Genomic DNA, 26,560 nt, shown 5'->3' with positions numbered 1-26,560 from the left:
GTTGGTGTCGGTTACTATGGAATCAGGTACCATATACAGGGTTAGACCTCCATGATGCCCTAATATTGTGATATTATGTATAAATAATGTTTTGATGTCATTCCACTAGTTGATTGGGAATGAGGGGTGGGGATGATTGGAAAGCCCTAATCAGAATATATATGCTGTTGCATGTGCTGTATTCATACAATTTGATATATCATAGAGAAAATAGGGATGTACACTGTTATGGCTTTCTCATATTGTTCCAGAAAGATTTTTTTACCATTTCCAACAGCATAGATTAAAGTGATGTATATTAAATGTAATGTAGAATGTCTTTTTTTTCAACTTTTAGGGTCCCCATAATGTGTGTGAGAATTTAATGACCAGTCTAATATTAATTTTTGACCATCTTATTTCCACCGTTTCAAAGTTTCGATGTCATTCCAAATTGGTAAACTGCTTAGACTCAAATACATCAGTGTAGAAAATTACCTTGTACAACTTTTACAGGCTCCACCCATATGTGGATCCATCATGTGGAGCAGTTAGGGGTTGCATGGGGGGGGGGTTGCTGTTTTTTTTTTACCATTTCCAACATCATAGATTGAGGTGATGTAGGTTTGAGATCTCATTAATATCAAATATTTGAAAGCATAGGATTTTATGTGTATTCATCCTTGTTGAATGGGATGAAGGGTGGGGAGGGGGTGGGTCCAAGGGGCTTGGCAGTAGACTATTTGCTTTTATCCCTGCTAAATAAAGTTTGATATGTCTTGAAAATGACAGATTGTACACTATCTAGCTCATTGCACGGAGCAATTGGTGTGGGTTACTATGGAATCAGGTACCGTATACAGGGTTAGACCTCCATGATGCCCTAATATTGTGATAATATGTCTAAATAATGTTTTGATGTCATTCCACTAATTGAGTGGGAATGAGGGGTGGGGATGATTAGAAAGTCCTGTTAAGAATATACACTGTTGCATATGCTACATTCAAACAATTTGATCTATCTTAGAGAAAATATGGTTGCACACTGTTATGGTTTTCTCCTAATTGTTCCAGAAAGATTTTTTACCATTTCCATCACCACAGATTAAGGTGATGTATGTTGAATGCTAGGTAAAAGTTTATATATTTTTCCAACTTTTACGGTCTCCATAATGTGTGCGAGAATTTAATGAACAGTCTAATATTAATTGTTGACAATTGTATTTCCACCGTTTCAAAGTTTCGATGTCATTCCAAATTGGTAAACTGCTTAGACTCAAATACATCAGTGTAGAAAATTACCTTGTACAACTTTTACAGGCTCCACCCATATGTGGATCCATCATGTGGTGCAGTTAGGGATTGGGGGGGGGGGGTTGCTGGTTTTTTTTTACCATTTCCAACAGCATAGATTGAGGTGATGTATATTAAATGCTAGGTAAAAGGTTTTTTTATTCCAACTTTTAGGGTCCCCATAATGTGTGTGAGAATTTAAGGAACAGTCTAATATTAACTTTTGAAAATCTTATTTCCACCAATTCAGAGTTTCAAATGTCATTCCAAATTGGTAAACTGCTTAGACTCAAATACATCAGTGTAGAAAATTACCTTGTACAACTTTTACAGGCTCCACCCATATGTGGATCCATCATGTGGTGCAGTTAGGGGTTGGGGGGGGGGTTGCTGGGGTTTTTTACCATTTCCAACAGCATAGATTGAGGTGATGTATATTAAATGCTAGGTAAAAGGGTTTTTTTTCCAACTTTTAGGGTCCCCATAATGTGTGTGAGAATTTAAGGAACAGTCTAATATTAACTTTTGAAAATCTTATTTCCACCAATTCAGAGTTTCAATGTCATTCCAAATTGGTAAACTGCTTAGACTCAAATACATCAGTGTAGAAAATTACCTTGTACAACTTTTACAGGCTCCACCCATATGTGGAACCATCATGTGGAGCAGAAGGGGGAGGGGAGGGGGGTAGCAACTGGGAAAGCAGGTTATAGCTCTCATTAGGATCAAATATTTGAAAGCATAGGATTTTATGTGAATTCATCCTTGTTGAATGAGATGAAGGGTCAGTGGGGGGGGGGTGGATCCAAGTGACTTGGCTGCCCTCTTGGACATAATTTGCTTTTATCCCTGCTACATAAAGTTTGATATGTCTTGAAAATTACAGATTGTACACTATCTAGCTCATTGCATGGGGCAGTTCAAGGTGTGGGTTACTATGGAATCAGGTACCGTATACAGGGTTAGACCTCCATAATGCCCTAATATTGTGATATTATGTCTAAATAATGTTTTCATATCATTCCACTAGTTGAGTGGGAATGAGGGGTGGAGATGATTTGAAAGCACTATTGAGAAAATACGCTGTTGCATATGCTACATTCATACAATTTGATATATCTCAGAGAAAATAGGGTTGTACACTGTTAAGGTTTTCTCCTATTATTTGAGGAAGATTTTTTTAGCATTTCCAACAGCACAGATGAAGGTGCATTAAAGATAGGTAATTTTATTTTTGTTTTCAACTTTTAGGGTCCCATTATGTATGTGAGAATTTAATGAACATCTACCATTAATTTTTGACCATCTTATTTCCACCATTTCAAGGTTTCCATGCCATCCCAAATTGGGAAACTGCTCAATCTCAAATATATCAGTGTAGAAAATTATTTTCTCCAACTTTTACATTCACCACCAATATGTAGAACCATCATGTGGAGCAGATAGGGGGGAGGGGAGGGGGGTAGCAACTGGGAAAGCAGGTTAGAGCTCTCATTAGGATCAAATATTTTAGAGCATAGGAATTTATGTGAATTCATCCTTGTTGAATGGGATGGAGGGTCGGTGGGGTGGATCAAAGTGACTTGGCTGCCCTCTTGGACATAATTTGCTTTTATCCCTGCTATATAAAGTTTGATATGTCTTGAAAATTACAGATTGTACACTATAACACTATCTAGCTCATTGCATGGGGCAGTTCAAGGTGTCGGTTAGTATGGAATCAGGTACCGTATACAGGGTTAGACCTCCATTATGCCCTAATATTGTGATATTATGTCTAAATAATGTTTTCATATCATTCCACTAGTTGAGTGGGAATGAGGGGTGGAGATGATTGGAAAGCCCTATTGAGAAAATACACTGTTGCATATGCTACATTAATACAATTTGATATATCTCAGAGAAAATATGGTTGTACACTGTTGTGGTTTTCTCATATTGTTCCAGAAAGATTTTTTTACCATTTCCAACAGCACAGATGAAGGTGCATTAAAGATAGTTAATTTTATTTTTGTTTTCAACTTTTAGGGTCCCATTATGTATGTGAGAATTTAATGAACATCTACCATTAATTTTTGACCATCTTATTTCCACCATTTCAAGGTTTCCATGTCATCCCAAATTGGTAAACTGCTAAGACTCAAATACATCAGTGTAGAAAATTACCTTGTACAACTTTTACAGGCTCCACCAATATGTGGAACCATCATATGGAGCAGAAAGGGGGAGGGGAGGGGAGGGGGTAGCAACTGGGAAAGCAGGTTATAGCTCTCATTAAGATCAAATATTTGAAAGCAAAGGATTTTATGTGAATTCATCCTTTTTGAATGGGATGGAGAGTCGGTGGGGGGGGGGATGGATCCAAGTGACTTGGCTGCCCTCTTGGACATAATTTGCTTTTATCCCTGCTATATATAGTTTGATATGTCTTGAAAATTACAGATTGTACACTATCTAGCTCATTGCACGGAGCAATTAGTGTGGGTTACTATGGAATCAGGTACCGTATACAGGGTTAGACCTCCATGATGCCCTAATATTGTGATATTATATCTAAATAATGTTTTCATATCATTCCACTAGTAGAGTGGGAATGAGGGTGGTTATGATTGGAAAGCGCCATTAAGAAAATACGCTGTTGCATATGCTACATTCACACAATTTGATATATCTCAGAGAAAATATGGTACATGTACACTGTTGTGGTTTTCTCATATTGTTCCAGAAAGATTTTTTTACCATTTCCAACAGCATAGATTAAAGTGATGTATATTAAATGTAATGTAGAATGTTTTTTTTTTCAACTATTAGGGTCCCCATAATGTGTGTGAGAATTTAATGAAGTCTAATATTAATTTTTGACCATATTATTTCCACCGTTTCAAAGTTTCGATGTCATTCCAAATTGGTAAACTGCTTAGACTCAAATACATCAGTGTAGAAAATTACCTTGTACAACTTTTACAGGCTCCACCCATATGTGGATCCATCATGTGGTGCAGTTAGGGGTCCGGGGGTGGGGGTTGCTGTAGAGGGCAACTGGGAATGCAGGTACATAGGTTTGAGATCTCATTAATATCAAATATTTGAAAGCATAGGATTTTATGTGTATTCATCCTTGTTGAATGGGATGGAGGGTGGGGAGGGGGTGGGTCCAAGGGGCTTGGCAGGAGACTATTTGCTTTTATCCCTGCTAAATAAAGTTTGATATGTTTAGAAAATGACAGATTGTACACTATCTAGCTCATTGCACAGAGCAATTGGTGTGGGTTACTATGGAATCAGGTACCGTATATAGGGTTAGACCTCCATAATGCCCTAATATTGTGATATTATGTCTAAATAATGTTTTCATATCATTCCACTAGTTGAATAGGAATGAGGGGTGGAGATGATTGGAAAGCGCTATTACGAAAATACGCTGTTGCATGTGCTACATTCATACAATTTGATATATCTCAGAGAAAATATGGTTGTACACTGTTACGGTTTTCTCCTATTGTTTGAGGAAGATTTTTTTACCATTTCCAACAGCACAGATTACGGTGTATAAAATGATAGGTGATTTTATTTTTGTTTTCAACTTTTAGGGTCCTATTATGTATGTGAGAATTTAATGAACATCTACCATTAATTTTTGACCATCTTATTTCCACCATTTCAAGGTTTCCATGCCATCCCAAATTGGTAAACTGCTAAGACTCAAATACATCAGTGTAGAAAATTACCTTGTACAACTTTTACAGGCTCCACCAATATGTGGAACCATCATGTGGAGCAGAAAGGGGGAGGGGAGGGGGTAGCAACTGGGAAAGCAGGTTAGAGCTCTCATTAGGATCAAATATTTGAAAGCAAAGGATTTTATATGAATTCATCCTTTTTGAATGGGATGGAGGGTCGGTGGGGGGGGGGGTGGATCCAAGTGACTTGGCTGCCCTCTTGGACATAATTTGCTTTTATCCCTGCTACATAAAGGTTGATATGTCTTGAAAATTACAGATTGTACACTATCTAGCTCATTGCATGGGGCAGTTCAAGGTGTGGGTTACTATGGAATCAGGTACCGTATACAGGGTTAGACCTCCATAATGCCCTAATATTGTGATATTATGTCTAAATAATGTTTTCATATCATTCCACTAGTTGAGTGGGAATGAGGGGTGGAGATGATTGGAAAGCCCTGTTAAGAAAATACACTGTTGCATATGCTTCATTCACACAATTTGATATATCTCAAAGAAAATAGGGTTGTACACTGCAAGGGCGCAGGAACCGGGGGGGCTGGGGGGCGCCAGCCCCCCCAGTGAAAAATGTGGAGGGGCGGAAGTATCATTCCGCCCCCCCGCTTCGCAAGTCAGAAAACCCCTTTTTCATTTCCAAATGAGAAAAAAAAAATCATTTGGAGCACCAAATTGCATCTAAGGCCAGGTGAAAATACAAAATTAAGTTTACAAAATGGAGTGGGTGTTGAAGAGTGCTATATTGCACCAAATTGCATCTGAGGCTACCTGGAAATGGAAAAAATTCCAAAGGGGAGAGAGACACCCCCTCCCCTTAGACCCATAGACGTACGAGGCGGGGCAGACTGCCCCCCTTAATTTCCAGAAGACAAGAAATTCGGGCAAAAGTTCTGAAAAATTCGGGCAGCCTAAGAGGAGAATTTTTTATACATATATATATATAAATATGCAGTAGCTTGCCCGGATCTTTTTCAAATTTTTGCCCGACAATTCCATGTTTACTTTATTTAGCATCATGATGCCCGAATATTTCCGTGTAACACCACCGTAAGTGCAGCTCATCTGGGCTACCACGCTTTTTGCACGATCAATTTTTTTTTCTAACTAGTCAACTGTACACCTGGACATTTCCGACATGAGTGTATATAAGAAACATTTTCTTTTTCATGGATGGTAAGGGGGTAGGGGGGGGGGGCTACAAGCCTAGAAGTACAGGTTTATCATATTCTTTGTTATATTTTGTACTTTTTTTGTGAGACAAATTGCAGTCTCACCCGACACAGCGACATTATCCCGCCTGCGTGTCGTTGAACAATGTATGTTTTTCTGGAGGTAGCTGAGTACTGTGTTAAAATAATAAATACGGTAACTAAATAGGAGCTTAAAAAATATACTGTCCTATTTTTCCCCCTTCAAAGTGATGTTACCATTTTTCTTCTTCTAATTTACCAAATTTTTGGGGAAGTGTAAATTTCTAAAACGTGAGATTATAAAATAAAGAATGTTTTCATGCAAACTTGCAAGGCCTCAGAAGTGCCATTTCCTGCAATCTGAGAGGCATTTTTGCCAAAAATTTTCTTGTACGCTACGCGCCAACCGATGGTGGCGCTCCGCCTAGATAGTGTCACGGGAACTTTCGGGCACAAAAATTTCTGCCCTTCCCAAACTGAAATGGTCCCATACGCCTATGCTTAGACCCCTCCCCAGACCGGCCATCAGTCTTCAGCCCCCCCACTCAAAAGTACCTTCCTATGCCACTGGTACACTGTACTGCAACTGGGAAAGCAGGTTTGAGCTCTCACTAGGATCAAATATTTGAAAGCATAGGATTTTATGTGAATTCATCCTTGTTGAATGAGTTGAAGGGTCAGTGGGGGGGGGGGGGTGGATCCAAGTGACTTGGCTGCCCTCTTGGACATAATTTGCTTTTATTCCTTCTACATAAAGTTTGATATGTCTTGAAAATCACAGTTTGCACACTATCACACTATCTAGCTCATTGCATGGGGCAGTTGGTGTCGGTTACTATGGAATCAGGTACCGTATACAGGGTTAGACCTCCATGATGCCCTAATATTGTGATATTATGTCTAAATAATGTTTTCATACCATTCCACTAGTTGAGTGGGAATGAGGGGTGGAGATGATTGGAAAGCGCTATTGAGAAAATACGCTGTTGCATATGCTACATTCATACAATTTGATATATCTCAGAGAAAATAGGGTTGTACACTGTTAGGTTAGGGTTTTCCCCTATTGTTTGAGGAAGATTTTTTTAGCATTTCCAACAGCATAGATTAAGGTATATTAAATGATACTTAATTTTACTTTTGTTTTCAACTTTTAGGGTCCCATTTATGTATGTGAGAATTTAATGAACATCTACCATTAATTTTTGACCATCTTATTTCCACCATTTCAAGGTTTCCATGCCATCCCAAATTGGGAAACTGCTCAATCTCAAATATATCAGTGTAGAAAATTACTTTCTCCAACTTTTACATTCACCACCAATATGTAGAACCATCATGTGGAGCAGATAGGGGGAGGGGAGGGGAGGGGGGTAGCAACTGGGAAAGCAGGTTAGAGCTCTCATTAGGATCAAATATTTGAAAGCATAGGATTTTATGTGAATTCATCCTTGTTGAATGGGATGGAGGGTCGGTGGGGGGGGGGATGGATCCAAGTGACTTGGCTGCCCTCTTGGACATAATTTGCTTTTATCCCTGCTATATAAAGTTTGATATGTCTTGAAAATTACAGTTTGTACACTATCACACTATCTAGCTCATTGCATGGGGCAGTTCAAGGTGTCGGTTACTATGGAATCAGGTACCGTATACAGGGTTAGACCTCCATAATGCCCTAATATTGTGATATTATGTCTAAATAATGTTTTCATATTATTCCACTAGTTGAGTGGGAATGAGGGGTGGAGATGATTGGAAAGCCCTGTTAAGAATATACACTGTTGCATATATGCTTCATTCACACAATTTGATATATCTCAAAGAAAATAGGGTTGTACACTGTACTGCAACTGGGAAAGCAGGTTTGAGCTCTCATTAGGATCAAATATTTGAAAGCATAGGATTTTATGTGAATTCATCCTTGTTGAATGAGTTGAAGGGTCAGTGGGGGGGGGGGTGGATCCAAGTGACTTGGCTGCCCTCTTGGACATAATTTGCTTTTATTCCTTCTACATAAAGTTTGATATGTCTTGAAAATCACAGTTTGCACACTATCACACTATCTAGCTCATTGCATGGGGCAGTTGGTGTCGATTACTATGGAATCAGGTACCGTATACAGGGTTAGACCTCCATGATGCCCTAATATTGTGATATTATGTCTAAATAATGTTTTCATATCATTCCACTAGTTGAGTGGGAATGAGGGGTGGAGATGATTGGAAAGCGCTATTGAGAAAATACGCTGTTGCATATGCTACATTCATACAATTTGATATATCTCAGAGAAAATAGGGTTGTACACTGTTAGGGTTTTCCCCTATTGTTTGAGGAAGATTTTTTTAGCATTTCCAACAGCATAGATTAAGGTATATTAAATGATAGTTAATTTTACTTTTGTTTTCAACTTTTAGGGTCCCATTTATGTATGTGAGAATTTAATGAACATCTACCATTAATTTTTGACCATCTTATTTCCACCATTTCAAGGTTTCCATGCCATCCCAAATTGGGAAACTGCTCAATCTCAAATATATCAGTGTAGAAAATTACTTTCTCCAACTTTTACATTCACCACCAATATGTAGAACCATCATGTGGAGCAGATAGGGGGAGGGGAGGGGAGGGGGGTAGCAACTGGGAAAGCAGGTTAGAGCTCTCATTAGGATCAAATATTTTAGAGCATAGGATTTTATGTGAATTCATCCTTGTTGAATGGGATGGAGGGTCGTGGGGGGGGGGGGATGGATCCAAGTGACTTGGCTGCCCTCTTGGACATAATTTGCTTTTATCCCTGCTATATAAAGTTTGATATGTCTTGAAAATTACAGATTGTACACCATCTAGCTCATTGCATGGGGCAGTTCAAGGTGTCGGTTAGTATGGAATCAGCTACTGTAGACAGGGTTAGACCTCCATGATGCCCTAATATTGTGATATTATGTCTAAATAATGTTTCATATCATTCCACTAGTTGAGTGGGAATGAGGGGTGGAGATGATTGGAAAGCCCTATTGAGAAAATACACTGTTGCATATGCTACATTCATACAATTTGATATATCTCAGAGAAAATATGGTTGTACACTGTTGTGGTTTTCTCATATTGTTCCAGAAAGATTTTTTTACCATTTCCAACAGCACAGATTAAGGTGCATTATAGATAGGTAATTATTTTCTTTTGTTTTCAACTTTTAGGGTCCCATTATGCATGTGAGAATTTAATGAACATCTACCATTAATTTTTGACCATCTTATTTCCACCATTTCAAGGTTTCCATGTCATCCCAAATTGGTAAACTGCTTAGACTCAAATACATCAGTGTAGAAAATTACCTTGTACAACTTTTACAGGCTCCACCAATATATGGAACCATCATGTGGAGCAGAAAGGGGGAGGGGATGGGGGGGGGTAGCAACTGGGAAAGCAGGTTAGAGCTCTCATTAAGATCAAATATTTGAAAGCATAGGATTTTATGTGAATTCATCCTTGTTGAATGGGATGGAGGGTCGGTGGGGGGGGGGTGGATCCAAGTGACTTGGCTGCCCTCTTGGACATAATTTGCTTTTATCCCTGCTACATAAAGTTTGATATGTCTTGAAAATTACAGATTGTACACTATCTAGCTCATTGCACGGAGCAATTGGTGTGGGTTACTATGGAATCAGGTACCGTATACAGGGTTAGACCTCCATTATGCCCTAATATTGTGATATTATGTCTAAATAATGTTTTCATATCATTCCACTAGTTGAGTGGGAATGAGGGGTGGAGATGATTGGAAAGCGCTATTGAGAAAATACGCTGTTGCATATGCTACATTCATACAATTTGATATATCTCAGAGAAAATATGGTTGTACACTGTTACGGTTTTCTCCTATTATTTGAGGAAGATTTTTTTACCATTTCCAACAGCACAGATGAAGGTGCATTAAAGATAGGTATTTTTATTTTTGTTTTCAACTTTTAGGGTCCCATTATGTATGTGAGAATATAATGAACATCTACCATTAATTTTTGACCATCTTATTTCCACCATTTCAAGGTTTCCATGCCATCCCAAATTGGGAAACTGCTCAATCTCAAATATATCAGTGTAGAAAATTATTTTCTCCAACTTTTACATTCACCACCAATATGTAGAACCATCATGTGGAGCAGATAGGGGGGAGGGGAGGGGGGGTAGCAACTGGGAAAGCAGGTTAGAGCTCTCATTAGGATCAAATATTTTAGAGCATAGGAATTTATGTGAATTCATCCTTGTTGAATGGGATGGAGGGTCGGTGGGGTGGGGGGGTGGATCCAAGTGACTTGGCTGCCCTCTTGGACATAATTTGCTTTTATCCCTGCTATATAAAGTTTGATATGTCTTGAAAATTACAGATTGTACACTATCACACTATCTAGCTCATTGCATGGGGCAGTTCAAGGTGTCGGTTAGTATGGAATCAGGTACCGTATACAGGGTTAGACCTCCATTATGCCCTAATATTGTGATATTATGTCTAAATAATGTTTTCATATCATTCCACTAGTTGAGTGGGAATGAGGGGTGGAGATGATTGGAAAGCGCTGTTGCATATGCTACATTCATACAATTTGATATATCTCAGAGAAAATAGGGTTGTACACTGTTAGGGTTTTCCCCTATTGTTTGAGGAAGATTTTTTTAGCATTTCCAACAGCATAGATTAAGGTATATTAAATGATAGTTAATTTTACTTTTGTTTTCAACTTTTAGGGTCCCATTTATGTATGTGAGAATTTAATGAACATCTACCATTAATTTTTGACCATCTTATTTCCACCATTTCAAGGTTTCCATGCCATCCCAAATTGGGAAACTGCTCAATCTCAAATATATCAGTGTAGAAAATTACTTTCTCCAACTTTTACATTCACCACCAATATGTAGAACCATCATGTGGAGCAGATAGGGGGAGGGGAGGGGAGGGGGGTAGCAACTGGGAAAGCAGGTTAGAGCTCTCATTAGGATCAAATATTTGAAAGCATAGGATTTTATGTGAATTCATCCTTGTTGAATGGGATGGAGGGTCGGTGGGGGGGGGGGGGGATGGATCCAAGTGACTTGGCTGCCCTCTTGGACATAATTTGCTTTTATCCCTGCTATATAAAGTTTGATATGTCTTGAAAATTACAGTTTGTACACTATCACACTATCTAGCTCATTGCATGGGGCAGTTCAAGGTGTCGGTTACTATGGAATCAGGTACCGTATACAGGGTTAGACCTCCATAATGCCCTAATATTGTGATATTATGTCTAAATAATGTTTTCATATTATTCCACTAGTTGAGTGGGAATGAGGGGTGGAGATGATTGGAAAGCCCTGTTAAGAATATACACTGTTGCATATATGCTTCATTCACACAATTTGATATATCTCAAAGAAAATAGGGTTGTACACTGTACTGCAACTGGGAAAGCAGGTTTGAGCTCTCATTAGGATCAAATATTTGAAAGCATAGGATTTTATGTGAATTCATCCTTGTTGAATGAGTTGAAGGGTCAGTGGGGGGGGGGGGGGTGGATCCAAGTGACTTGGCTGCCCTCTTGGACATAATTTGCTTTTATTCCTTCTACATAAAGTTTGATATGTCTTGAAAATCACAGTTTGCACACTATCACACTATCTAGCTCATTGCATGGGGCAGTTGGTGTCGATTACTATGGAATCAGGTACCGTATACAGGGTTAGACCTCCATGATGCCCTAATATTGTGATATTATGTCTAAATAATGTTTTCATATCATTCCACTAGTTGAGTGGGAATGAGGGGTGGAGATGATTGGAAAGCGCTATTGAGAAAATACGCTGTTGCATATGCTACATTCATACAATTTGATATATCTCAGAGAAAATAGGGTTGTACACTGTTAGGGTTTTCCCCTATTGTTTGAGGAAGATTTTTTTAGCATTTCCAACAGCATAGATTAAGGTATATTAAATGATAGTTAATTTTACTTTTGTTTTCAACTTTTAGGGTCCCATTTATGTATGTGAGAATTTAATGAACATCTACCATTAATTTTTGACCATCTTATTTCCACCATTTCAAGGTTTCCATGCCATCCCAAATTGGGAAACTGCTCAATCTCAAATATATCAGTGTAGAAAATTACTTTCTCCAACTTTTACATTCACCACCAATATGTAGAACCATCATGTGGAGCAGATAGGGGGAGGGGAGGGGAGGGGGGTAGCAACTGGGAAAGCAGGTTAGAGCTCTCATTAGGATCAAATATTTTAGAGCATAGGATTTTATGTGAATTCATCCTTGTTGAATGGGATGGAGGGTCGTGGGGGGGGGGGGGGGATGGATCCAAGTGACTTGGCTGCCCTCTTGGACATAATTTGCTTTTATCCCTGCTATATAAAGTTTGATATGTCTTGAAAATTACAGATTGTACACCATCTAGCTCATTGCATGGGGCAGTTCAAGGTGTCGGTTAGTATGGAATCAGCTACTGTAGACAGGGTTAGACCTCCATGATGCCCTAATATTGTGATATTATGTCTAAATAATGTTTCATATCATTCCACTAGTTGAGTGGGAATGAGGGGTGGAGATGATTGGAAAGCCCTATTGAGAAAATACACTGTTGCATATGCTACATTCATACAATTTGATATATCTCAGAGAAAATATGGTTGTACACTGTTGTGGTTTTCTCATATTGTTCCAGAAAGATTTTTTTACCATTTCCAACAGCACAGATTAAGGTGCATTATAGATAGGTAATTATTTTCTTTTGTTTTCAACTTTTAGGGTCCCATTATGCATGTGAGAATTTAATGAACATCTACCATTAATTTTTGACCATCTTATTTCCACCATTTCAAGGTTTCCATGTCATCCCAAATTGGTAAACTGCTTAGACTCAAATACATCAGTGTAGAAAATTACCTTGTACAACTTTTACAGGCTCCACCAATATATGGAACCATCATGTGGAGCAGAAAGGGGGAGGGGATGGGGGGGGGGTAGCAACTGGGAAAGCAGGTTAGAGCTCTCATTAAGATCAAATATTTGAAAGCATAGGATTTTATGTGAATTCATCCTTGTTGAATGGGATGGAGGGTCGGTGGGGGGGGGGGGGTGGATCCAAGTGACTTGGCTGCCCTCTTGGACATAATTTGCTTTTATCCCTGCTACATAAAGTTTGATATGTCTTGAAAATTACAGATTGTACACTATCTAGCTCATTGCACGGAGCAATTGGTGTGGGTTACTATGGAATCAGGTACCGTATACAGGGTTAGACCTCCATTATGCCCTAATATTGTGATATTATGTCTAAATAATGTTTTCATATCATTCCACTAGTTGAGTGGGAATGAGGGGTGGAGATGATTGGAAAGCGCTATTGAGAAAATACGCTGTTGCATATGCTACATTCATACAATTTGATATATCTCAGAGAAAATATGGTTGTACACTGTTACGGTTTTCTCCTATTATTTGAGGAAGATTTTTTTACCATTTCCAACAGCACAGATGAAGGTGCATTAAAGATAGGTATTTTTATTTTTGTTTTCAACTTTTAGGGTCCCATTATGTATGTGAGAATATAATGAACATCTACCATTAATTTTTGACCATCTTATTTCCACCATTTCAAGGTTTCCATGCCATCCCAAATTGGGAAACTGCTCAATCTCAAATATATCAGTGTAGAAAATTATTTTCTCCAACTTTTACATTCACCACCAATATGTAGAACCATCATGTGGAGCAGATAGGGGGGAGGGGAGGGGGGGTAGCAACTGGGAAAGCAGGTTAGAGCTCTCATTAGGATCAAATATTTTAGAGCATAGGAATTTATGTGAATTCATCCTTGTTGAATGGGATGGAGGGTCGGTGGGGTGGGGGGGTGGATCCAAGTGACTTGGCTGCCCTCTTGGACATAATTTGCTTTTATCCCTGCTATATAAAGTTTGATATGTCTTGAAAATTACAGATTGTACACTATCACACTATCTAGCTCATTGCATGGGGCAGTTCAAGGTGTCGGTTAGTATGGAATCAGGTACCGTATACAGGGTTAGACCTCCATTATGCCCTAATATTGTGATATTATGTCTAAATAATGTTTTCATATCATTCCACTAGTTGAGTGGGAATGAGGGGTGGAGATGATTGGAAAGCGCTATTGAGAAAATACGCTGTTGCATATGCTACATTCATACAATTATATCTCAGAGAAAATATGGTTGTACACTGTTGTGGTTTTCTCATATTGTTCCAGAAAGATTTTTTTACCATTTCCAACAGCACAGATGAAGGTGCATTAAAGATAGTTAATTTTATTTTTGTTTTCAACTTTTAGGGTCCCATTATGTATGTGAGAATTTAATGAACATCTACCATTAATTTTTGACCATCTTATTTCCACCATTTCAAGGTTTCCATGTCATCCCAAATTGGTAAACTGCTAAGACTCAAATACATCAGTGTAGAAAATTACCTTGTACAACTTTTACAGGCTCCACCAATATGTGGAACCATCATATGGAGCAGAAAGGGGGAGGGGAGGGGAGGGGGTAGCAACTGGGAAAGCAGGTTATAGCTCTCATTAAGATCAAATATTTGAAAGCAAAGGATTTTATGTGAATTCATCCTTTTTGAATGGGATGGAGAGTCGGTGGGGGGGGGGGGGGATGGATCCAAGTGACTTGGCTGCCCTCTTGGACATAATTTGCTTTTATCCCTGCTATATATAGTTTGATATGTCTTGAAAATTACAGATTGTACACTATCTAGCTCATTGCACGGAGCAATTAGTGTGGGTTACTATGGAATCAGGTACCGTATACAGGGTTAGACCTCCATGATGCCCTAATATTGTGATATTATATCTAAATAATGTTTTCATATCATTCCACTAGTAGAGTGGGAATGAGGGTGGTTATGATTGGAAAGCGCCATTAAGAAAATACGCTGTTGCATATGCTACATTCACACAATTTGATATATCTCAGAGAAAATATGGTACATGTACACTGTTGTGGTTTTCTCATATTGTTCCAGAAAGATTTTTTTACCATTTCCAACAGCATAGATTAAAGTGATGTATATTAAATGTGATGTAGAATGTTTTTTTTTTTCAACTATTAGGGTCCCCATAATGTGTGTGAGAATTTAATGAAGTCTAATATTAATTTTTGACCATATTATTTCCACCGTTTCAAAGTTTCGATGTCATTCCAAATTGGTAAACTGCTTAGACTCAAATACATCAGTGTAGAAAATTACCTTGTACAACTTTTACAGGCTCCACCCATATGTGGATCCATCATGTGGTGCAGTTAGGGGTGTGGGGGCGGGGGTTGCTGTAGAGGGCAACTGGGAATGCAGGTACATAGGTTTGAGATCTCATTAATATCAAATATTTGAAAGCATAGGATTTTATGTGTATTCATCCTTGTTGAATGGGATGGAGGGTGGGGAGGGGGTGGGTCCAAGGAGCTTGGCAGTAGACTATTTGCTTTTATCCCTGCTAAATAAAGTTTGATATGTCTTGAAAATGACAGATTGTACACTATCTAGCTCATTGCACGGAGCAATTGGTGTGGGTTACTATGGAATCAGGTACCGTATACAGGGTTAGACCTCCATGATGCCCTAATATTGTGATAATATGTCTAAATAATGTTTTGATGTCATTCCACTAATTGAGTGGGAATGAGGGGTGGGGATGATTAGAAAGTCCTGTTAAGAATATACACTGTTGCATATGCTACATTCATACAATTTGATCTATCTTAGAGAAAATATGGTTGCACACTGTTATGGTTTTCTCCTAATTGTTCCAGAAAGATTTTTTACCATTTCCATCACCACAGATTAAGGTGATGTATGTTGAATGCTAGGTAAAAGTTTATATATTTTTCCAACTTTTACGGTCTCCATAATGTGTGCGAGAATTTAATGAACAGTCTAATATTAATTGTTGACAATTGTATTTCCACCGTTTCAAAGTTTCGATGTCATTCCAAATTGGTAAACTGCTTAGACTCAAATACATCAGTGTAGAAAATTACCTTGTACAACTTTTACAGGCTCCACCCATATGTGGATCCATCATGTGGTTCAGTTAGGGATTGGGGGGGGGGGGGTTGCTGGGTTTTTTTTACCATTTCCAACAGCATAGATTGAGGTGATGTATATTCAATGCTAGGTAAAAGGTTTTTTTATTCCAACTTTTAGGGTCCCCATAATGTGTGTGAGAATTTAAGGAACAGTCTAATATTAACTTTTGAACATCTTATTTCCACCAATTCAGAGTTTCAATGTCATTCCAAATTGGTAAACTGCTTAGACTCAAATACATCAGTGTAGAAAATTACCTTGTACAACTTTTACAGGCTCCACCAATATGTGGAACCATCATGTGGAGCAGAAGGGGGAGGGGAGGGGGGTAGCAACTGGGAAAGCAGGTTATAGCTCTCATTAGGATCAAATATTTGAAAGCATAGGATTTTATGTGAATTCATCCTTGTTGAATGAGATGAAGGGTCAGTGGGGGGGGGGGGTGGATCCAAGTGACTTGGCTGCCCTCTTGGACATAATTTGCTTTTATCCCTGCTACATAAAGTTTGATATGTCTTGAAAATTACAGATTGTACACTATCTAGCTCATTGCATGGGGCAGTTCAAGGTGTGGGTTACTATGGAATCAGGTACCGTATACAGGGTTAGACCTCCATAATGCCCTAATATTGTGATATTATGTCTAAATAATGTTTTCATATCATTCCACTAGTTGAGTGGGAATGAGGGGTGGAGATGATTTGAAAGCGCTATTGAGAAAATACGCTGTTGCATATGCTACATTCATACAATTTGATATATCTCAGAGAAAATAGGGTTGTACACTCTTAAGGTTTTCTCCTATTATTTGAGGAAGATTTTATTACCATTTCCAACAGCACAGATGAAGGTGCATTAAAGATAGGTAATTTTATTTTTGTTTTCAACTTTTAGGGTCCCATTATGTATGTGAGAATTTAATGAACATCTACCATTAATTTTTGACCATCTTATTTCCACCATTTCAAGGTTTCCATGCCATCCCAAATTGGGAAACTGCTCAATCTCAAATATATCAGTGTAGAAAATTATTTTCTCCAACTTTTACATTCACCACCAATATGTAGAACCATCATGTGGAGCAGATAGGGGGGAGGGGAGGGGGGTAGCAACTGGGAAAGCAGGTTAGAGCTCTCATTAGGATCAAATATTTTAGAGCATAGGAATTTATGTGAATTCATCCTTGTTGAATGGGATGGAGGGTCGGTGGGGTGGGGGTGGATCAAAGTGACTTGGCTGCCCTCTTGGACATAATTTGCTTTTATCCCTGCTATATAAAGTTTGATATGTCTTGAAAATTACAGATTGTACACTATCACACTATCTAGCTCATTGCATGGGGCAGTTCAAGGTGTCGGTTAGTATGGAATCAGGTACCGTATACAGGGTTAGACCTCCATTATGCCCTAATATTGTGATATTATGTCTAAATAATGTTTTCATATCATTCCACTAGTTGAGTGGGAATGAGGGGTGGAGATGATTGGAAAGCCCTATTGAGAAAATACACTGTTGCATATGCTACATTAATACAATTTGATATATCTCAGAGAAAATATGGTTGTACACTGTTGTGGTTTTCTCATATTGTTCCAGAAAGATTTTTTTACCATTTCCAACAGCACAGATGAAGGTGCATTAAAGATAGTTAATTTTATTTTTGTTTTCAACTTTTAGGGTCCCATTATGTATGTGAGAATTTAATGAACATCTACCATTAATTTTTGACCATCTTATTTCCACCATTTCAAGGTTTCCATGTCATCCCAAATTGGTAAACTGCTAAGACTCAAATACATCAGTGTAGAAAATTACCTTGTACAACTTTTACAGGCTCCACCAATATGTGGAACCATCATATGGAGCAGAAAGGGGGAGGGGAGGGGAGGGGGGTAGCAACTGGGAAAGCAGGTTATAGCTCTCATTAAGATCAAATATTTGAAAGCAAAGGATTTTATGTGAATTCATCCTTTTTGAATGGGATGGAGAGTCGGTGGGGGGGGGGGGGGGATGGATCCAAGTGACTTGGCTGCCCTCTTGGACATAATTTGCTTTTATCCCTGCTATATATAGTTTGATATGTCTTGAAAATTACAGATTGTACACTATCTAGCTCATTGCACGGAGCAATTAGTGTGGGTTACTATGGAATCAGGTACCGTATACAGGGTTAGACCTCCATGATGCCCTAATATTGTGATATTATATCTAAATAATGTTTTCATATCATTCCACTAGTAGAGTGGGAATGAGGGTGGTTATGATTGGAAAGCGCCATTAAGAAAATACGCTGTTGCATATGCTACATTCACACAATTTGATATATCTCAGAGAAAATATGGTACATGTACACTGTTGTGGTTTTCTTATATTGTTCCAGAAAGATTTTTTTACCATTTCCAACAGCATAGATTAAAGTGATGTATATTAAATGTAATGTAGAATGTTTTTTTTTTTCAACTATTAGGGTCCCCATAATGTGTGTGAGAATTTAATGAAGTCTAATATTAATTTTTGACAATATTATTTCCACCGTTTCAAAGTTTCGATGTCATTCCAAATTGGTAAACTGCTTAGACTCAAATACATCAGTGTAGAAAATTACCTTGTACAACTTTTACAGGCTCCACCCATATGTGGATCCATCATGTGGTGCAGTTAGGGGTCCGGGGGTGGGGGTTGCTGTAGAGGGCAACTGGGAATGCAGGTACATAGGTTTGAGATCTCATTAATATCAAATATTTGAAAGCATAGGATTTTATGTGTATTCATCCTTGTTGAATGGGATGGAGGGTGGGGAGGGGGTGGGTCCAAGGGGCTTGGCAGGAGACTATTTGCTTTTATCCCTGCTAAATAAAGTTTGATATGTTTAGAAAATGACAGATTGTACACTATCTAGCTCATTGCACAGAGCAATTGGTGTGGGTTACTATGGAATCAGGTACCGTATATAGGGTTAGACCTCCATGATGCCCTAATATTGTGATATTATGTCTAAATAATGTTTTCATATCATTCCACTAGTTGAATAGGAATGAGGGGTGGAGATGATTGGAAAGCGCTATTACGAAAATACGCTGTTGCATGTGCTACATTCATACAATTTGATATATCTCAGAGAAAATATGGTTGTACACTGTTACGGTTTTCTCCTATTGTTTGAGGAAGATTTTTTTACCATTTCCAACAGCACAGATTACGGTGTATAAAATGATAGGTGATTTTATTTTTGTTTTCAACTTTTAGGGTCCTATTATGTATGTGAGAATTTAATGAACATCTACCATTAATTTTTGACCATCTTATTTCCACCATTTCAAGGTTTCCATGCCATTCCAAATTGGTAAACTGCTAAGACTCAAATACATCAGTGTAGAAAATTACCTTGTACAACTTTTACAGGCTCCACCAATATGTGGAACCATCATGTGGAGCAGAAAGTGGGAGGGGAGGGGGGTAGCAACTGGGAAAGCAGGTTAGAGCTCTCATTAGGATCAAATATTTGAAAGCATAGGATTTTATGTGAATTCATCCTTGTTGAATGAGTTGAAGGGTCAGTGGGGGGGGGGGGTGGATCCAAGTGACTTGGCTGCCCTCTTGGACATAATTTGCTTTTATTCCTTCTACATAAAGTCTGATATGTCTTGAAAATCACAGTTTGCACACTATCACACTATCTAGCTCATTGCATGGGGCAGTTGGTGTCGGTTACTATGGAATCAGGTACCGTATACAGGGTTAGACCTCCATGATGCCCTAATATTGTGATATTATGTCTAAATAATGTTTTCATATCATTCCACTAGTTGAGTGGGAATGAGGGGTGGAGATGATTGGAAAGCGCTGTTGCATATGCTACATTCATACAATTTGATATATCTCAGAGAAAATAGGGTTGTACACTGTTAGGGTTTTCCCCTATTGTTTGAGGAAGATTTTTTTAGCATTTCCAACAGCATAGATTAAGGTATATTAAATGATACTTAATTTTACTTTTGTTTTCAACTTTTAGGGTCCCATTTATGTATGTGAGAATTTAATGAACATCTACCATTAATTTTTGACCATCTTATTTCCACCATTTCAAGGTTTCCATGCCATCCCAAATTGGGAAACTGCTCAATCTCAAATATATCAGTGTAGAAAATTACTTTCTCCAACTTTTACATTCACCACCAATATGTAGAACCATCATGTGGAGCAGATAGGGGGAGGGGAGGGGAGGGGGGTAGCAACTGGGAAAGCAGGTTAGAGCTCTCATTAGGATCAAATATTTGAAAGCATAGGATTTTATGTGAATTCATCCTTGTTGAATGGGATGGAGGGTCGGTGGGGGGGGGGGATGGATCCAAGTGACTTGGCTGCCCTCTTGGACATAATTTGCTTTTATCCCTGCTATATAAAGTTTGATATGTCTTGAAAATTACAGTTTGTACACTATCACACTATCTAGCTCATTGCATGGGGCAGTTCAAGGTGTCGGTTACTATGGAATCAGGTACCGTATACAGGGTTAGACCTCCATAATGCCCTAATATTGTGATATTATGTCTAAATAATGTTTTCATATTATTCCACTAGTTGAGTGGGAATGAGGGGTGGAGATGATTGGAAAGCCCTGTTAAGAATATACACTGTTGCATATATGCTTCATTCACACAATTTGATATATCTCAAAGAAAATAGGGTTGTACACTGTACTGCAACTGGGAAAGCAGGTTTGAGCTCTCATTAGGATCAAATATTTGAAAGCATAGGATTTTATGTGAATTCATCCTTGTTGAATGAGTTGAAGGGTCAGTGGGGGGGGGGGGTGGATCCAAGTGACTTGGCTGCCCTCTTGGACATAATTTGCTTTTATTCCTTCTACATAAAGTTTGATATGTCTTGAAAATCACAGTTTGCACACTATCACACTATCTAGCTCATTGCATGGGGCAGTTGGTGTCGATTACTATGGAATCAGGTACCGTATACAGGGTTAGACCTCCATGATGCCCTAATATTGTGATATTATGTCTAAATAATGTTTTCATATCATTCCACTAGTTGAGTGGGAATGAGGGGTGGAGATGATTGGAAAGCGCTATTGAGAAAATACACTGTTGCATATGCTACATTCATACAATTTGATATATCTCAGAGAAAATATGGTTGTACACTGTTGTGGTTTTCCCCTATTGTTTGAGGAAGATTTTTTTAGCATTTCCAACAGCATAGATTAAGGTATATTAAATGATAGATAATTTTACTTTTGTTTTCAACTTTTAGGGTCCCATTATGTATGTGAGAATTTAATGAACATCTACCATTAATTTTTGACCATCTTATTTCCACCATTTCAAGGTTTCCATGCCATCCCAAATTGGGAAACTGCTCAATCTCAAATATATCAGTGTAGAAAATTATTTTCTCCAACTTTTACATTCACCACCAATATGTAGAACCATCATGTGGAGCAGATAGGGGGAGGGGAGGGGAGGGGGGTAGCAACTGGGAAAGCAGGTTAGAGCTCTCATTAGGATCAAATATTTTAGAGCATAGGAATTTATGTGAATTCATCCTTGTTGAATGGGATGGAGGGTCGGTGGGGTGGGGGGGTGGATCCAAGTGACTTGGCTGCCCTCTTGGACATAATTTGCTTTTATCCCTGCTATATAAAGTTTGATATGTCTTGAAAATTACAGATTGTACACTATCACACTATCTAGCTCATTGCATGGGGCAGTTCAAGGTGTCGGTTAGTATGGAATCAGGTACCGTATACAGGGTTAGACCTCCATTATGCCCTAATATTGTGATATTATGTCTAAATAATGTTTTCATATCATTCCACTAGTTGAGTGGGAATGAGGGGTGGAGATGATTGGAAAGCCCTATTGAGAAAATACACTGTTGCATATGCTACATTAATACAATTTGATATATCTCAGAGAAAATATGGTTGTACACTGTTGTGGTTTTCTCATATTGTTCCAGAAAGATTTTTTTACCATTTCCAACAGCACAGATGAAGGTGCATTAAAGATAGTTAATTTTATTTTTGTTTTCAACTTTTAGGGTCCCATTTATGTATGTGAGAATTTAATGAACATCTACCATTAATTTTTGACCATCTTATTTCCACCATTTCAAGGTTTCCATGTCATCCCAAATTGGTAAACTGCTAAGACTCAAATACATCAGTGTAGAAAATTACCTTGTACAACTTTTACAGGCTCCACCAATATGTGGAACCATCATGTGGAGCAGAAAGGGGGAGGGGAGGGGAGGGAGTAGCAACTGGGAAAGCAGGTTATAGCTCTCATTAAGATCAAATATTTGAAAGCAAAGGATTTTATGTGAATTCATCCTTTTTGAATGGGATGGAGAGTCGGTGGGGGGGGGGGGGGATGGATCCAAGTGACTTGGCTGCCCTCTTGGACATAATTTGCTTTTATCCCTGCTACATAAAGTTTGATATGTCTTGAAAATTACAGATTGTACACTATCTAGCTCATTGCACGGAGCAATTGGTGTGGGTTACTATGGAATCAGGTACCGTATACAGGGTTAGACCTCCATTATGCCCTAATATTGTGATATTATGTCTAAATAATGTTTTCATATCATTCCACTAGTTGAGTGGGAATGAGGGGTGGGGATGATTGGAAAGCGCTATTGAGAAAATACGCTGTTGCATATGCTACATTCATACAATTTGATATATCTCAGAGAAAATATGGTTGTACACTATTACGGTTTTCTCCTATTGTTTGAGGAAGATTTTTTTACCATTTCCAACAGCACAGATTAAGGTATATAAAATGATAGTTAATTTTTTTTTTTTTTTCAACTTTTAGGGTCCCATTATGTATGTGAGAATTTAATGAACAGCGCTACCATTAATATTTGACCATCTTATTTCCACCATTTCAAGGTTTCCATGCCATACCAAATTGGTAAACTGCTTAGACTCAAATACATCAGTGTAGAAAATTACCTTGTACAACTTTTACAGGCTCCACCAATATGTGGAACCATCATGTGGAGCAGAAAGGGGGAGGGGAGGGGGGGTAGCAACTGGGAAAGCAGGTTATAGCTCTCATTAAGATGAAATATTTGAAAGCATAGGATTTTATGTGAATTCGTCATTGCTGAATGGGATGGAGGGTCGGTGGGGGGGGGTGGATCCAAGTGACTTGGCTGCCCTCTTGGACATAATTTGCTTTTATCCCTGCTACATAAAGTTTGATATGTCTTGAAAATTACAGATTGTACACTATCTAGCTCATTGCATGGGGCAGTTGGTGTCGGTTACTATGGAATCAGGTACCGTATACAGGGTTAGACCTCCATAATGCCCTAATATTGTGATATTATGTCTAAATAATGTTTTCATATCATTCCACTAGTTGAGTGGGAATGAGGGGTGGAGATGATTGGAAAGTGCTATTGAGAAAATGCACTGTTGCATATGCTACATTTATACAATTTGATATATCTCAGAGAAAATATGGTTGTACAATGTTAGGGTTTTCTCCTATTGTTTGAGGAAGATTTTTTTAGCATTTCCAACAGCATAGATTAAGGTATATTAAATGATAGTTTATTTTATTTTTGTTTTCAACTTTTAGGGTCCCATTTATGTATGTGAGAATTTAATGAACATCTACCATTAATTTTTGACCATCTTATTTCCACCATTTCAAGGTTTCCATGCCATCCCAAATTGGGAAACTGCTCAAACTCAAATATATCAGTGTAGAAAATTACTTTCTCCAACTTTTACATTCACCACCAATATGTAGAACCATCATGTGGAGCAGATAGGGGGAGGGGAGGGGAGGGGGGGTAGCAACTGGGAAAGCAGGTTAGAGCTCTCATTAGGATCAAATATTTTAGAGCATAGGATTTTATGTGAATTCATCCTTGTTGAATGGGATGGAGGGTCGGTGGGGGGGGGGGGGATGGATCCAAGTGACTTGGCTGCCCTCTTGGACATAATTTGCTTTTATCCCTGCTACATAAAGTTTGATATGTCTTGAAAATTACAGATTGTACACTACCTAGCTCATTGCATGGGGCAGTTCAAGGTGTCGGTTAGTATGAAATCAGGTACTGTAGACAGGGTTAGACCTCCATGATGCCCTAATATTGTGATATTATGTCTAAATAATGTTTTCATATCATTCCACTAGTTGAGTGGGAATGAGGGGTGGAGATGATTGGAAAGCCCTATTGAGAAAATACGCTGTTGCATATGCTACATTCATACAATTTGATATATCTCAGAGAAAATATGGTTGTACACTGTTGTGGTTTTCTCATATTGTTCCAGAAAGATTTTTTTACCATTTCCAACAGCACAGATTAAGGTGCATTATAGATAGGTAATTTTTCTTTTGTTTTCAACTTTTAGGGTCCCATTATGTATGTGAGAATTTAATGAACATCTACCATTAATTTTTGACCATCTTATTTCCACCATTTCAAGGTTTCCATGTCATCCCAAATTGGTAAACTGCTTAGACTCAAATACATCAGTGTAGAAAATTACCTTGTACAACTTTTACAGGCTCCACCAATATATGGAACCATCATGTGGAGCAGAAAGGGGGAGGGGATGGGGGGGGGTAGCAACTGGGAAAGCAGGTTAGAGCTCTCATTAAGATCAAATATTTGAAAGCATAGGATTTTATGTGAATTCATCCTTGTTGAATGGGATGGAGGGTCGGTGGGGGGGGGGGGGTGGATCCAAGTGACTTGGCTGCCCTCTTGGACATAATTTGCTTTTATCCCTGCTACATAAAGTTTGATATGTCTTGAAAATTACAGATTGTACACTATCTAGCTCATTGCACGGAGCAATTGGTGTGGGTTACTATGGAATCAGGTACCGTATACAGGGTTAGACCTCCATTATGCCCTAATATTGTGATATTATGTCTAAATAATGTTTTCATATCATTCCACTAGTTGAGTGGGAATGAGGGGTGGGGATGATTGGAAAGCGCTATTGAGAAAATACGCTGTTGCATATGCTACATTCATACAATTTGATATATCTCAGAGAAAATATGGTTGTACACTATTACGGTTTTCTCCTATTGTTTGAGGAAGATTTTTTTACCATTTCCAACAGCACAGATTAAGGTATATAAAATGATAGTTAATTTTTTTTTTTTTTTCAACTTTTAGGGTCCCATTATGTATGTGAGAATTTAATGAACATCGCTACCATTAATATTTGACCATCTTATTTCCACCATTTCAAGGTTTCCATGCCATACCAAATTGGTAAACTGCTTAGACTCAAATACATCAGTGTAGAAAATTACCTTGTACAACTTTTACAGGCTCCACCAATATGTGGAACCATCATGTGGAGCAGAAAGGGGGAGGGGAGGGGGGGGTAGCAACTGGGAAAGCAGGTTATAGCTCTCATTAAGATCAAATATTTGAAAGCATAGGATTTTATGTGAATTCGTCCTTGCTGAATGGGATGGAGGGTCGGTGGGGGGGGGGTGGATCCAAGTGACTTGGCTGCCCTCTTGGACATAATTTGCTTTTATCCCTGCTACATAAAGTTTGATATGTCTTGAAAATTACAGATTGTACACTATCTAGCTCATTGCATGGGGCAGTTGGTGTCGGTTACTATGGAATCAGGTACCGTATACAGGGTTAGACCTCCATAATGCCCTAATATTGTGATATTATGTCTAAATAATGTTTTCATATCATTCCACTAGTTGAGTGGGAATGAGGGGTGGAGATGATTGGAAAGTGCTATTGAGAAAATGCACTGTTGCATATGCTACATTTATACAATTTGATATATCTCAGAGAAAATATGGTTGTACAATGTTAGGGTTTTCTCCTATTGTTTGAGGAAGATTTTTTTAGCATTTCCAACAGCATAGATTAAGGTATATTAAATGATAGTTTATTTTATTTTTGTTTTCAACTTTTAGGGTCCCATTTATGTATGTGAGAATTTAATGAACATCTACCATTAATTTTTGACCATCTTATTTCCACCATTTCAAGGTTTCCATGCCATCCCAAATTGGGAAACTGCTCAATCTCAAATATATCAGTGTAGAAAATTACTTTCTCCAACTTTTACATTCACCACCAATATGTAGAACCATCATGTGGAGCAGATAGGGGGAGGGGAGGGGAGGGGGGTAGCAACTGGGAAAGCAGGTTAGAGCTCTCATTAGGATCAAATATTTTAGAGCATAGGATTCTATGTG

At 38.3% G+C, this 26,560-nt stretch overlaps 1 protein-coding gene and 1 long non-coding RNA gene across 7 annotated transcripts in view; both read left to right on the top strand.

Moving 5' to 3' along the window:
* Positions 1-26,560, top strand: part of LOC139975250 (uncharacterized) — a 231,028-nt gene that overhangs the window by 6,934 nt on the left and 197,534 nt on the right. The window lies entirely within an intron of this gene.
* LOC139975253 (uncharacterized) overlaps positions 1-26,560 on the top strand; it is a 99,817-nt gene that overhangs the window by 1,069 nt on the left and 72,188 nt on the right. The window lies entirely within an intron of this gene.

Source organism: Apostichopus japonicus, chromosome 10 (assembly GCF_037975245.1).
Source record: "Apostichopus japonicus isolate 1M-3 chromosome 10, ASM3797524v1, whole genome shotgun sequence".
Taxonomy (NCBI): Eukaryota; Metazoa; Echinodermata; class Holothuroidea; order Aspidochirotida; family Stichopodidae; genus Apostichopus; species Apostichopus japonicus.
Note: the sequence above shows the minus strand (reverse complement) of the source record. Positions and strands in the feature narration are given on the sequence as shown.